Source organism: Cebus imitator, unplaced genomic scaffold (assembly GCF_001604975.1).
Source record: "Cebus imitator isolate Cc_AM_T3 unplaced genomic scaffold, Cebus_imitator-1.0 Scaffold108, whole genome shotgun sequence".
NCBI classification, from domain to species: Eukaryota; Metazoa; Chordata; class Mammalia; order Primates; family Cebidae; genus Cebus; species Cebus imitator.
In genome coordinates, this window is record NW_016107423.1 from 231,690 (window position 1) to 242,491 (window position 10,802).

A 10,802-nucleotide genomic window follows, 5' to 3' on the forward strand; every position below is an offset into this window, starting at 1 on the left:
CTGGAGTGCAGTGGTGCAATCTCAGCTCACTGCAACCTCCACCTCCCAGGTTCAAGCGATTCTCCTGCCTCAGCCTCCCAAGTAGCTGGGACTACAGGTGTGTGCCACCATGCCCAGCTAATTTTTGTATTTTTAGTAGAGACAGGGTTTCACTATGTTGGCCAGGATGGTCTCTGTCTCTTGACCTTGTGATCCACCCGACTCGGCCTCCCAAAGTTCTGGGATTACAGGTGTGAGCCACCAAACACAGCCCCAATAATTGTTTTCAGGAAAGTAGAGAAAGACTTTTAATTCCTTTTAGATATTATACACATTTAACAATTGTTAGGTGGTATAGTTTAAGGCACGAACTTGAATGTGAACTTTGGAGTTAGGGAAAACTTGGGTTCAAATCTTCACTAATTCCTATGTGTTTGACTCTGGGTCTCAGCATCTTCATTTAAAAAACAGAGTGATTAGGAGGAATCAATGAGATAATGCATGCCAAAGGCTTGGCGCAGAATCTGGCCAGCTTTAAGCCTGCAGTAAATGATGGCTATTATTATAACGCATTCCAGATGCATATGTACTTCATCCTGTGTTTTCAGCTAGACTTAAAGACAAAGGTACACGATGCAGACATACCTGGTGTACACTCTGCGTGATAATAATACCTGTCCTTAGAGACTTCTGTTTCACCTCATACATGCTCTTATTTGGGACCATCATAATAGTGTGATTGAGAAAGACACAGTCACCAAATAGCTTGAGCTTCTGCTTTGCCAGTTGCTGAATTTCTCCCAGTTAGTACCAATCTTTTGTGCCCTAGGATTTTATCTTGCTTTTATTTGAAAATTAAACAGTTCTTGAAGTTTGGGTTTTAGGAATGTATATTTTTTCCTCCTTTTATATCATTATCTCAAACTTTAAAAAATGCTTTTACTTTATATTTCCTTACTAGAAAAAAAATGTGTTTTCCTTAGGGTGAGGGAGATTGAGGCAGTCTCATTCTAAAACCTTTTAGAAATGGTTTTATACAAGTTACTCATTGTTTTGAAGTTCATGGTACATTTCAACTTGACAAAGTTCTTCTGAGTCCTGGGAGGGAAGTTACAGGAAGTTATAAGTACAGATGATTCTCAGAATTGGTGAAATAACTTAATAATCTAATATATAAACATGATTTATGGATTTATAATTATAATTGCCAGATTATAATGGCAACTCTCAGTTGGGCATACTTGTAAGAAAAAAACGCTTTTCTTTCCAGAAAATCTGTTGTGATTTGGAGACCTGATGCTGAAAGGGCATAAGGAGAATAAAACTTGTGTTAGTGTGGAAGTATATCCTCAATTTGGTAAACAGAACCAACACCTAAATATCAGCAAATATTAAAACCTACTTGGCATCTAGGAAGCCAAAATAAACAGTGTGATTTGTGAAATGACCCCTAAGTCCCTTATAATGTTAGGTATCTGTTGATCCCAGGCACTGGGAAGAGAAAGGTTGATTTCATCTTCTCACATTGCAACCAGACAGAACACAAACGGAGTATATGTGTGTATGTGACAGAGAGATTGCTGATGGACACAGGCACAGTCTTGAGGCATGGCTGGGGAGGATGAACTATAGAGTGATGATTTCTGCACAGTCAGTTAAGGAAAAAAGTGCAGAACATTTCCACATAAATAGAGCAAAGGGGAAGGGAACAGAGAACATAAAAATGCAGAATCCGGGAGAGAAAGAGAAGGAAACTGTGTGACAGAACAAGCTGGAATCTTGAGTGAAGAAATGCTGGTTTTTCTTTGACCACCAAACCCATTACTATTTTAGTTGAAAGCTAGGCAGAATCCCCTCAAGGATAAAAACATTGACTTTTTATTAGTGAGTGGAGGCCGTCATTACTTCTATGGCTAAGGCTTGTTTTCTAGACCTCTGACTCCACTGCCAGTCAGTGGGAACTTCTGGAGAAGCTATCTGCCAGCTGGAGCACAGGATGGAAGGGGTGGGTGGGGAACCCAGTGGGTTCCCGGCACTGCTGCCTGACACACGCCCACTGCTGGTTCCTTCCTGGTCATCACCAGCCGTCTCTCATGTCCCTCTTTCAGCCAAATTCCAGTTGGCAGCCAGCCAAATAAGACATTGAATAAAGAAGGATGTTCATTCTGTGTTATGTGTATAGTTTGAAACTTAAAGTTACGAGAGAATGTAAAAATGCTTCCCCAAAACTGTTTAAAATCTGTAAGAATTTGGGAAATGATACAAAAAGTTAGACTTGAAATTTGCATAGGCATTTATTCTTGAATAGTGCACTGTGTTTGTTTTATGACATCGCACCCATGAGGCAGAAATTTCATGTGGCAACCATTACACCACTTTTGTTACCATCCACCCTGAGTCACATCTGTTCAAATTCCCCAGTCTTCTGCACCTAATTTTTTTTTTTTTTTTTGGATCTCTCTTCCCCTGGCTGTTAACTGTAGAAAGGAGGGGCTACTTAGTAATTCTACACCTGTTCAAGTCCACGCCTATCAACTTGCTATGCTTCCCAAACAAGTGCAGGGTAAAGCATGAGAACATCGGAATCTAGGGTGGCAGCGGCTCGGTGGCTGTGACGGTGGCTGCCACTGGGTTTGGCTTTTTGGATTTTTGTTCATAGTCTCTAATGTATCCCCTGCAATGGCAGTTGATGACAGCAATTTATATTCCAGAACGAAGAACAAACTAAATTCATCTCAAAATGATTGTAAATCATCAAGACGGAGTAGCCTGCCACCTGAACTACTCATAGGAAATGACATTAAAGGAAGACTTCAAAGAAACATTAAGAACTTTGATCCGATTCATCTGAGGCACCCAAAGAAGAGACCATCCATATTTCCAGGTAGGAATTGTTTAAATTTATACCATCCAATTGAAACAAAGCCACACACACACACACACACACACACACACACACACACACTTCCTTTGTTGCAATCAGATGTTTGTTTAAAATTAAGTTGGGTTACATTTGAAGACTTTATGTGAATAAACATGTTTGAATATAAAAGAATAATTCCTTGATCTGAAAGCACCCTACTTTCTTCCTTTTATTTTCTTTATGGATTGTAATATCTTTAAGGATCTGTAAATAGGCAGCTATTTTATTACTTTTTGGCATCAGCAGGACCGTGGAACTGCTTTGCCTGCAGTCCTGAAGAATTCCATTGCTGTATTTCATTCTCTGGCATATTTCTTTTTGCAAGATTATTGGATTGTTGAGTGAAGTTGATGTTTGTGTGCACCAGAAATTAACACCATTAAATACTCCAAGGCATGCTTCAAATTCCTGTCTTGCATCAGAGCCTAAAACCATTTGTAGTAAAAAGCTCAATTAAACAGTGTAGATGGCAAAATGTATTAAGAGCGCAGGAGACACATGGATTTCAGTGTTGATAAAGGGACTCTGATGTCTGCCCCAGATGTTTATGTGTGGATATTACAGATTTGTAGATTGTCAGAGATACCTGTGACTGCGAACCTTAGCTGAGCTATGTAAGTGATCACTGGAGAGTATGAATTATATGAATTATGTTTCATATAATTTTGTTTCAATACTATTTTCTTTAGAATTTCCAGGAAAAACTGAAAAGTAGCCTTTTTGTTATGGCCGATTGATTTATTGGAGCCTTCTTTAAGGGAGACAGGTGAAACTAAATTATTTTTTGGTTTCCTGTATTCATAGAGTTAACCCAACACTTGAGGGCTAACTATGAATTCAGAATACCAAAAAATAATTTAGTTGAGTTTTACTTCATAAAAATTAAAAGGACTCCCCAAACAGCTGACTCTTTATACTGCTTTTGGAAAGTGAGAAGATGAAGATGATTTAGAGATATGGGACCCAAGGCCACAAGCTAAAAATTACATTTCTTAAGGAAGCTGTTTTAATAAATGTCTTCAGTGATATTACCCTAGTGTCACACTCTTCTGCAGAAAAGAGGCAAAACTCATCCTGGAGTGGGCCAGAAGGTGTAAGCGTTTGAGTGTGTTAGGGGGAAGGTGAGGGGGATGATAAGAAAAGTGCTGGAAAGAGAATCATTTGGGTACCTGAAGTATTTCACAAAACAGTCACTTTCTGCCTGTTCACTTGGATCTCCTGAGGGTACCAAGGAGCTCAGGCCTGCTGTGTTTCCTAAAACTGTGGTACGACGTACTTTCCGACAAGTTGGTTCACTAGCCCTTCTTCCAGCACCTCCTTGCAGGGCAGTTCTTCACCTTCTGCTTTTTCTTCTCTTGCTTTATTCTTTGGTTAATTGTTTCTGGATTCAAGTACGTTGTAATTCATCCTGCTTTTCTCTGCCGCCACCAACATAACTCCACCCCCATGCTTCCTGAAGCCTTCTTCTTTCCAAACAACTGGATCCAGGGGAGCAACTCACTCCTGCAGCCAGTATTCCCCTTTGTCCTCTCAATCTAAAGGTCATGTGGCCCTGGCTGGTAGCTCCAGCCACAAACTTAGGAGAAGACCTCTTGGCTTGAATCTTACATAAGTTGTCATTTCTAAGATAATTGAGTTGACATAATTAATTTGACAAGGTGGAGTCGTGAAAAGAGCACTGAACTTCAGGGAACTGAGTTCTAGTCTAGACTGTGTCCTTAACTGCCTGTGTGTGTTCTCCAGGCTGCCTCACTGACCCCCGTGACCCTCAGCTATACCACTTGTTTCTGCTCTTTCTGTCCCTAGTACTCTCCTTGGGGACAGCAGCAGGAGAGAGGCCCTTTCCACCCCTCTCCCAACGTCTCCACCAGGGTCTCCAGCAGACAAGTTAGAGAGTCACATGTCCAAACTTTGTGTAATACTTACTGGCTACTTGATTTCTAAATCCCCTGCTACCTAAATCACGACTCTACCATCAGTCGGGCAGGTTTCACTAAGTGGTTTTTACAGTGGATGATTTAGAAACTCCACTGGGCCATCATCAGTCCTGCCACAGTGCCTACATACCACCTGAAAACAGAAACGTACACAGAGTGTGATATCCATTCCCATTCTGCCTATGCATTAGCACGTAAACAGTAGGCGTAATAGTTGTGGAACCCAGTGATCAGAGAAATTAAGCACATCTCAAAATTAATAAACATCAAAACTAGGACTCAGACCTTGGTTTTTTGACTCCACCACTGAAGCTGTTTCCGCTCTGTTCCACTTTACTCCATTGTCAACTGTTATCATTTGTCTGATGAGACTCAAGACTTGAAGACATGTCAGTGTGCCAGTCAGCTTTCAGTCTGACCCTTGTATACATATAGATAACTTTCTCCTCTGCCTGAAGTCTCATATTTTCAATCCTGCACCAAATTATTGATTGATTCATTGATCATTCATTCACAAAATATTCATTTGGTTCTTATACTGTGTTAGGGATGTAACTTCAAGGATCTAACTGCCTATTACCCTTTTGTTCTTTTTACCCATTGTTCCTCTCAGGACCATCTCACACTGCAGATAGTTAACCTAAAATGCATATCCACTTGTCTTATTCTCTTACTTAAAATCCCTCAAGGTTACGGCTGCTCTTAGGATGAAGCCCAAACTCTTTTAATGTGCAAATTCTGGCCACTGCTCCCATCCCCAGCCTCTTCCAGTCCTCCTTCCCCTTGTGTTCCAACAAACTCAGCCACCTTCAGATCTCCATGGCCCTTCACATTTGCAATTCTAGGGTAAGTATTATATACTCTACCTGAACAGTTTTACCCAACCAATTTCTACCTTGGCTTTGGGGGTCAGCTTGATATCCCCTCTTCCAGGAAGTTTTCTTGACCCCAGTGTTTGGGTTGGGTCCTTTCTACATCCTTCTCAGTAACACCTGGACTTTTCCCTATCATAGCACTTATTATACTATATTGTCATTGTTTGTTTACTTCTCTGTGTCTCCCACTTGCCAGTGACCCAGGAACCATATCAGTCTTGTTAACCATTATATACCTAGTACCTATCACAATGCCAGGTACACAGTGTGCATTCAATAAATATTTATTCAGTTGACTCAAATCTCACTGAATGGAATTAACTCCTGGTGTGCCTTGTGTGCTCTGGCTTCTTCCAGACTCTGTCCATGCCATTCTCCGTCACCTTCCAACATGCAGACACACACACACACACACACGTATATACACACACCCCTGCATTTCTGTTATGCCCTTTCTTCCATCCTTCACCTGGTTAAAGGCCGAATTCTAGGCTTCTGTCTTCTTCCTCTGATCTCTTTTAGTTCTCTGTTATGCCAGCCACCTCTTTGGCCTCAGGGCTGCATTGTAGTAACTTTATGTTTGTATGGAAAGTCTTTGAAAACAGTATCTCATTTACTTCTTTGAATGGCTCATTTGTCTAGGAGAGGGGGAGACTGCACAAAGTCGGTGTCCTATCAACATTTAGTGGTTAATTAACTGATTTGCTATGAAGCTATGTCAACTCCATGGAGCCTATCTGATTCTGGCTCCAAGAATTAGTTGGTAGATAGAGATTGCCAAAGGGAAAGGTCTTTATACTGATTTTTATAACAATCCAAACTCCTAGTAGGGGAAAATGCAGGCGTGGCTTATCTTAGTGTGTTATTCATTCATTGTTAGGATTCTACAATGAATGAAGAGTAGGAATAATAGATGCTAGAAACAATTCTAGGCATTGGAAAGACAGCAGAAAACCAGACTGTTTCTGGTTTAGGCTGATGGGAAAGAATTTTCCCAGCATGGTACCTTGCATATTGCACACCTCAATAAATACCTCCAGAATAAAGGAATGAATGACCTTCATGGTCCCAGCAATAGATCTTTAAAAAATAAATCAATATATATATATATGTTTCTTGAGACGGAGTCTCACTCTGTCACCAGGCTGGAATACAATGGCAAGATCTTGGCTCACTGCAACCTCCGTCTCCCCAGTTGAAGGGATTCTCCTGCCTCAGCCTCCTGAGGAGCTGGGACTACAGGCACGTGTCACCATGTCCAGCTAATTTTTGTATTTTTGTAGAGAAAGGGGTTCCCCATGTTGGCCAGGATAGTCTTGATCTCTTGACCTTGTGATCTGCCCGCCTCGGCCTCCCAAAGTGTTGGGATTGCAGGCGTGAGCCACCACGCCCAGACAGAAACCAATATATTTTAAAGTCATATTTATATAAATACAAAACATCAAAAACTAACATTTTGTTTTTCGTTAAAAGAGCCCCAACAATAAAATGTTAGTGTGAATTATTTGGCTGAGGTTCTATGGTCTGGATCTTAAGAGACCAGGTGTTAAGAGTCTAGACCTCTGTAGCAAACAGGCAGCCTGGTTTCCCCCAACTTCTGAAAGAACTCCAACAGCTGAGTTCACAGTAGTGGGTCTGGCTTGGTTTATGGAAGCAAAAGGCAGAGAGTGAAGTGGTCCTGACACACACCATGCCCACAGGCGTGTCAGATTAAAATGAGCATCTCATCCTGCACCTCGAAAAAAGTGGGGCTCAGGCACCAAGTGTGATGGGTTGTTCATTCAGCAGTCTTAAGCCAACAAGTTGGGGTGTTTAATCAGCTAGTTCTTAAAATACCATTCTGATTTTTACAATCATCTGTTGTGAAAAGCAAAGAACCATCTGCTTGGAGGAAGCAGGCGGTTCCAGGTACTTCCTTATTGCTTAGTCAGAGGACAAGTGTGATGGGGGCTGTTCATGGCCAAGAGGAGTGAGCCCCGGCCAGGACTCACATGGCAGGAACACCAGCATGTAGGCTGATATTGCTTCTCATTTTTAAGTCAAAATTCTATTCCTAACACAAGTTTTTTTTTTTTTCCCCCAAATCCACAATCTAAAAAAGTTACTTAAATTTTTTTTTAATAATTAAATGGATTTTGAGCATTTCTAAAGTTAGACTGCTGTATTAGTTTTTTTTTTTTTTCCCCACACGTAGATTTTTATTGGAAACAAAAAGTAGTCATAGGAACAATGGTGGCTAGATGCTTTCTGGCCTTCATTAGGGTGAACAGCCTCTGTCAAGGAGCTATGAAGATGGAGTCTGGTCTGGGTTCCCTCCTCAGAGCCTCCTGATCACAGGCACGGTGAAGGCACTCAGTGATTAGGCGTGTCTCCTTAAGTGTTATGTTCTCTGTTAGAATTCTGTCATTCCATAAACCTGCAGACAGGTGTGTTTGATGACATTTCAGTGGGGCCCTCAGGAGACATGCAGAACCTGGGTCAGGCCATCTATGAACACGTGTTGTGAAAAGAGCACCTCCTGAGATTGTATTCAGTGGTCTTAGGTTGCGAATGGGCTCAGTTTGTGAGGACAGGAACTGTGTCTCCTACACCTGGTATTCCCCAAGACACTTGGCACAGGGTTAGGTGCTTAAGAGCTGGTGAAGTCATTAGGCAAGGTGGAAGATGATGTGCAAGAAGGGCGTCACAGCCACTCTGCTGGCCACACCCCTGCCCATCTGGTCACGTAACTTCCTTAAATAGCTGCTTCTACGGCAGGCCTTGCTCAGGGCCAAACCCAAGGGAGCCTCCGAGACAAGAGTTTGAACACTTGAAAAGGACTTCAGCCCAAGGGTTGCACAAAGTCACTATCTGCTTTGCAATTGGTTCAAGTTCTGATCCCCCATCTTACTAAATGTGTAATCTGGGATAAGCCACTGGCTCTCTCAGAACCTGTTTCTTCATCTGTGAAATGGGAATGCAAACACCAATTTCACCAGCTTTTTAAAAAAATTTTTTTTCTTCTTTTTTTACTGTTGTGTAATGCCCAATAATTTCCACCAGCTGTCTTAAACCCAAATGAGATAATGCATAACTACAAAATGACATACAAATGAGGTTGACTGTACTATTCTTATTCCTTGGTGGCATTAAAGGTTTTGTTTTTCATAATTAGTGCTTCTTCTTAGAATGTGTGGGTGGTAGATGCAATTGGAACCCTTTTGCAACTCTTCCTGGTTGGAAAGTTATCTAAAGTTGCTAATCAGATCCTCTGCTAATGTAAATTCTATATAATGAGACACTGCTAAACACACATTAATTTTAACTTTCTCATTAAAAACGATGACATAGAAACCCTTCTTTGAAGTAAATATAGATGTATTTTCTCAAAGTGAATCATTAAACTTAAGTGCTTTGTCACGTGAGGCCTCTGAAAATTGTACAATATTAGAAACATCAATGTCTGTGTTTAATAAACTTACTGGTAACCTTACTGTGTTTAATGCCTCTGGCTAATTTTGTTTGTTTAAAGTCTTGCTTTTGGAAATTTAGCCCTTCAGCTTTTCTTTAACAAAATCTTGGAATGAACTTCTGATTTAAAAATTTTTTAAAGCTCATATATAATATTGCAAATGAACTAACCACTTGAAAGTGATTTACTTAAATAATCAGATTAAATTTCAAAACCTTTAAATGTCAACACATTTTTTTTGAAATTTGGTATTTATGGCCTTTCTTGCTTAAAAATATTTATCATAAATAAAGAAAATTTGTTTATTGGACAAGTTTATTAATGAGGATGGAGTTTTTGTTTTTGTTTTGCTTTGTTTTCTAAAAAAGGACGAAAGCACTCCCTTTCCACAGGCGTCCAGAATCCGCTGATTCCTCCTCACTGGTCGCTGTGTCCTTTGCTAGCGTCAGAAAAATGACTACAAACTTCTTGGTACATGAGAAGACCTGGTTCGACAAGTTCAAATATAACGATGCCAAAAGGGATTCTATGAGCTGATGAATGGGCCTATGGCGGTGCCTCCCGCCAGGGGAATGGCGCCAGCATTTTCCTCCGTGACTTTGCGAGAGCCAGAGGGAACATCCAGAAAGCTCTGGCCGGAAGCTCAGGCCCTGGGAGACTGAGGCAGGAACATCGCTTGAACTCCATCTAAAAAAAAAAAAATTAGCTGGGCATAGTGATGTAGACCTTTAATGCCAGCTACTTGGGAGGCTGAGGCAGGAGAATCGCTTGAACCAGGGAGATGGAGGTTGCAGTGAGCTGATGAGATGGCACCACTGCACTCTAGCCTGGGCGATAGAAGGATACTCCGTCTCAGAAACAAACAGAAAAAAAAAAACAAAAAAAAAACACAAGATGGTCAGAGTATTTTTCAGTCACGATTTTAATGTTTAGAATTTCCATCCTAAGTGGTGTTAATCATTTTGAGCTGAACAACTGATTGTCAGTGTATCCTTGAACATCCTGGGAGTTGAAAGCAAGTAGATGGAGGAACAACAAAGAAGATGTGTATTTTTGTCACTAGATTAATCGGTGACATTCCCTCAGCTATCAAATAACTTCTCTCCCACCTTGACAATTAAGAAAGATTAAAGTCATCTTAATGAATAATTCTGAATAAAGTTTTAGAGTAACTGATTTTCATTAGCAAGAAAGATACAATTTCAAGAAATACTCTTTTTAGATTTTAAGTATCAAAATACATGCCCAAGATAAATGAAAGGTATAGCTAAGAAAGAGACTACATCTGTTCAACAAAAATCGAAACTATGTTGTTGCATTTGTACTGGGTGCAAAACATTATGCAAGGACTCAACAATTGTTAAGATACTGATACACAGTAATCTGTTTTCTTGTCTAATTTTTTACTAGAACAGAATGCTTTAATTTGGGTTTTCCTGTTTCGTTGACACCAGTATTTAAGCTTCCCTGTTGTACCAGCTAATGGCAATACTGACACTATGTCATCTGGTAGAGAATCCCTAATTGACAGTGATGTATTTTCCTGCAGGAAAGTCCCAGGGCCTTAGGTGTCCTCCTCATCTGGATTTCTTTGTTGGGGGTTAGTTTGCTTTTTGTAATTTTTTTTTTTTTTTTTT

At 40.5% G+C, this 10,802-nt stretch overlaps 1 protein-coding gene across 1 annotated transcript in view; it reads left to right on the forward strand.

Annotated features, from left to right (window-relative positions):
* FRY (FRY microtubule binding protein) overlaps positions 1–10,802 on the forward strand; it is a 477,475-nt gene that overhangs the window by 99,199 nt on the left and 367,474 nt on the right. Inside the window, exon 2 of the mRNA XM_017538031.2 lies at positions 2,691–2,863. The gene's annotated coding sequence lies outside the window, so the exon portion shown is untranslated. The remainder of the gene's footprint in view (positions 1–2,690; positions 2,864–10,802) is intronic.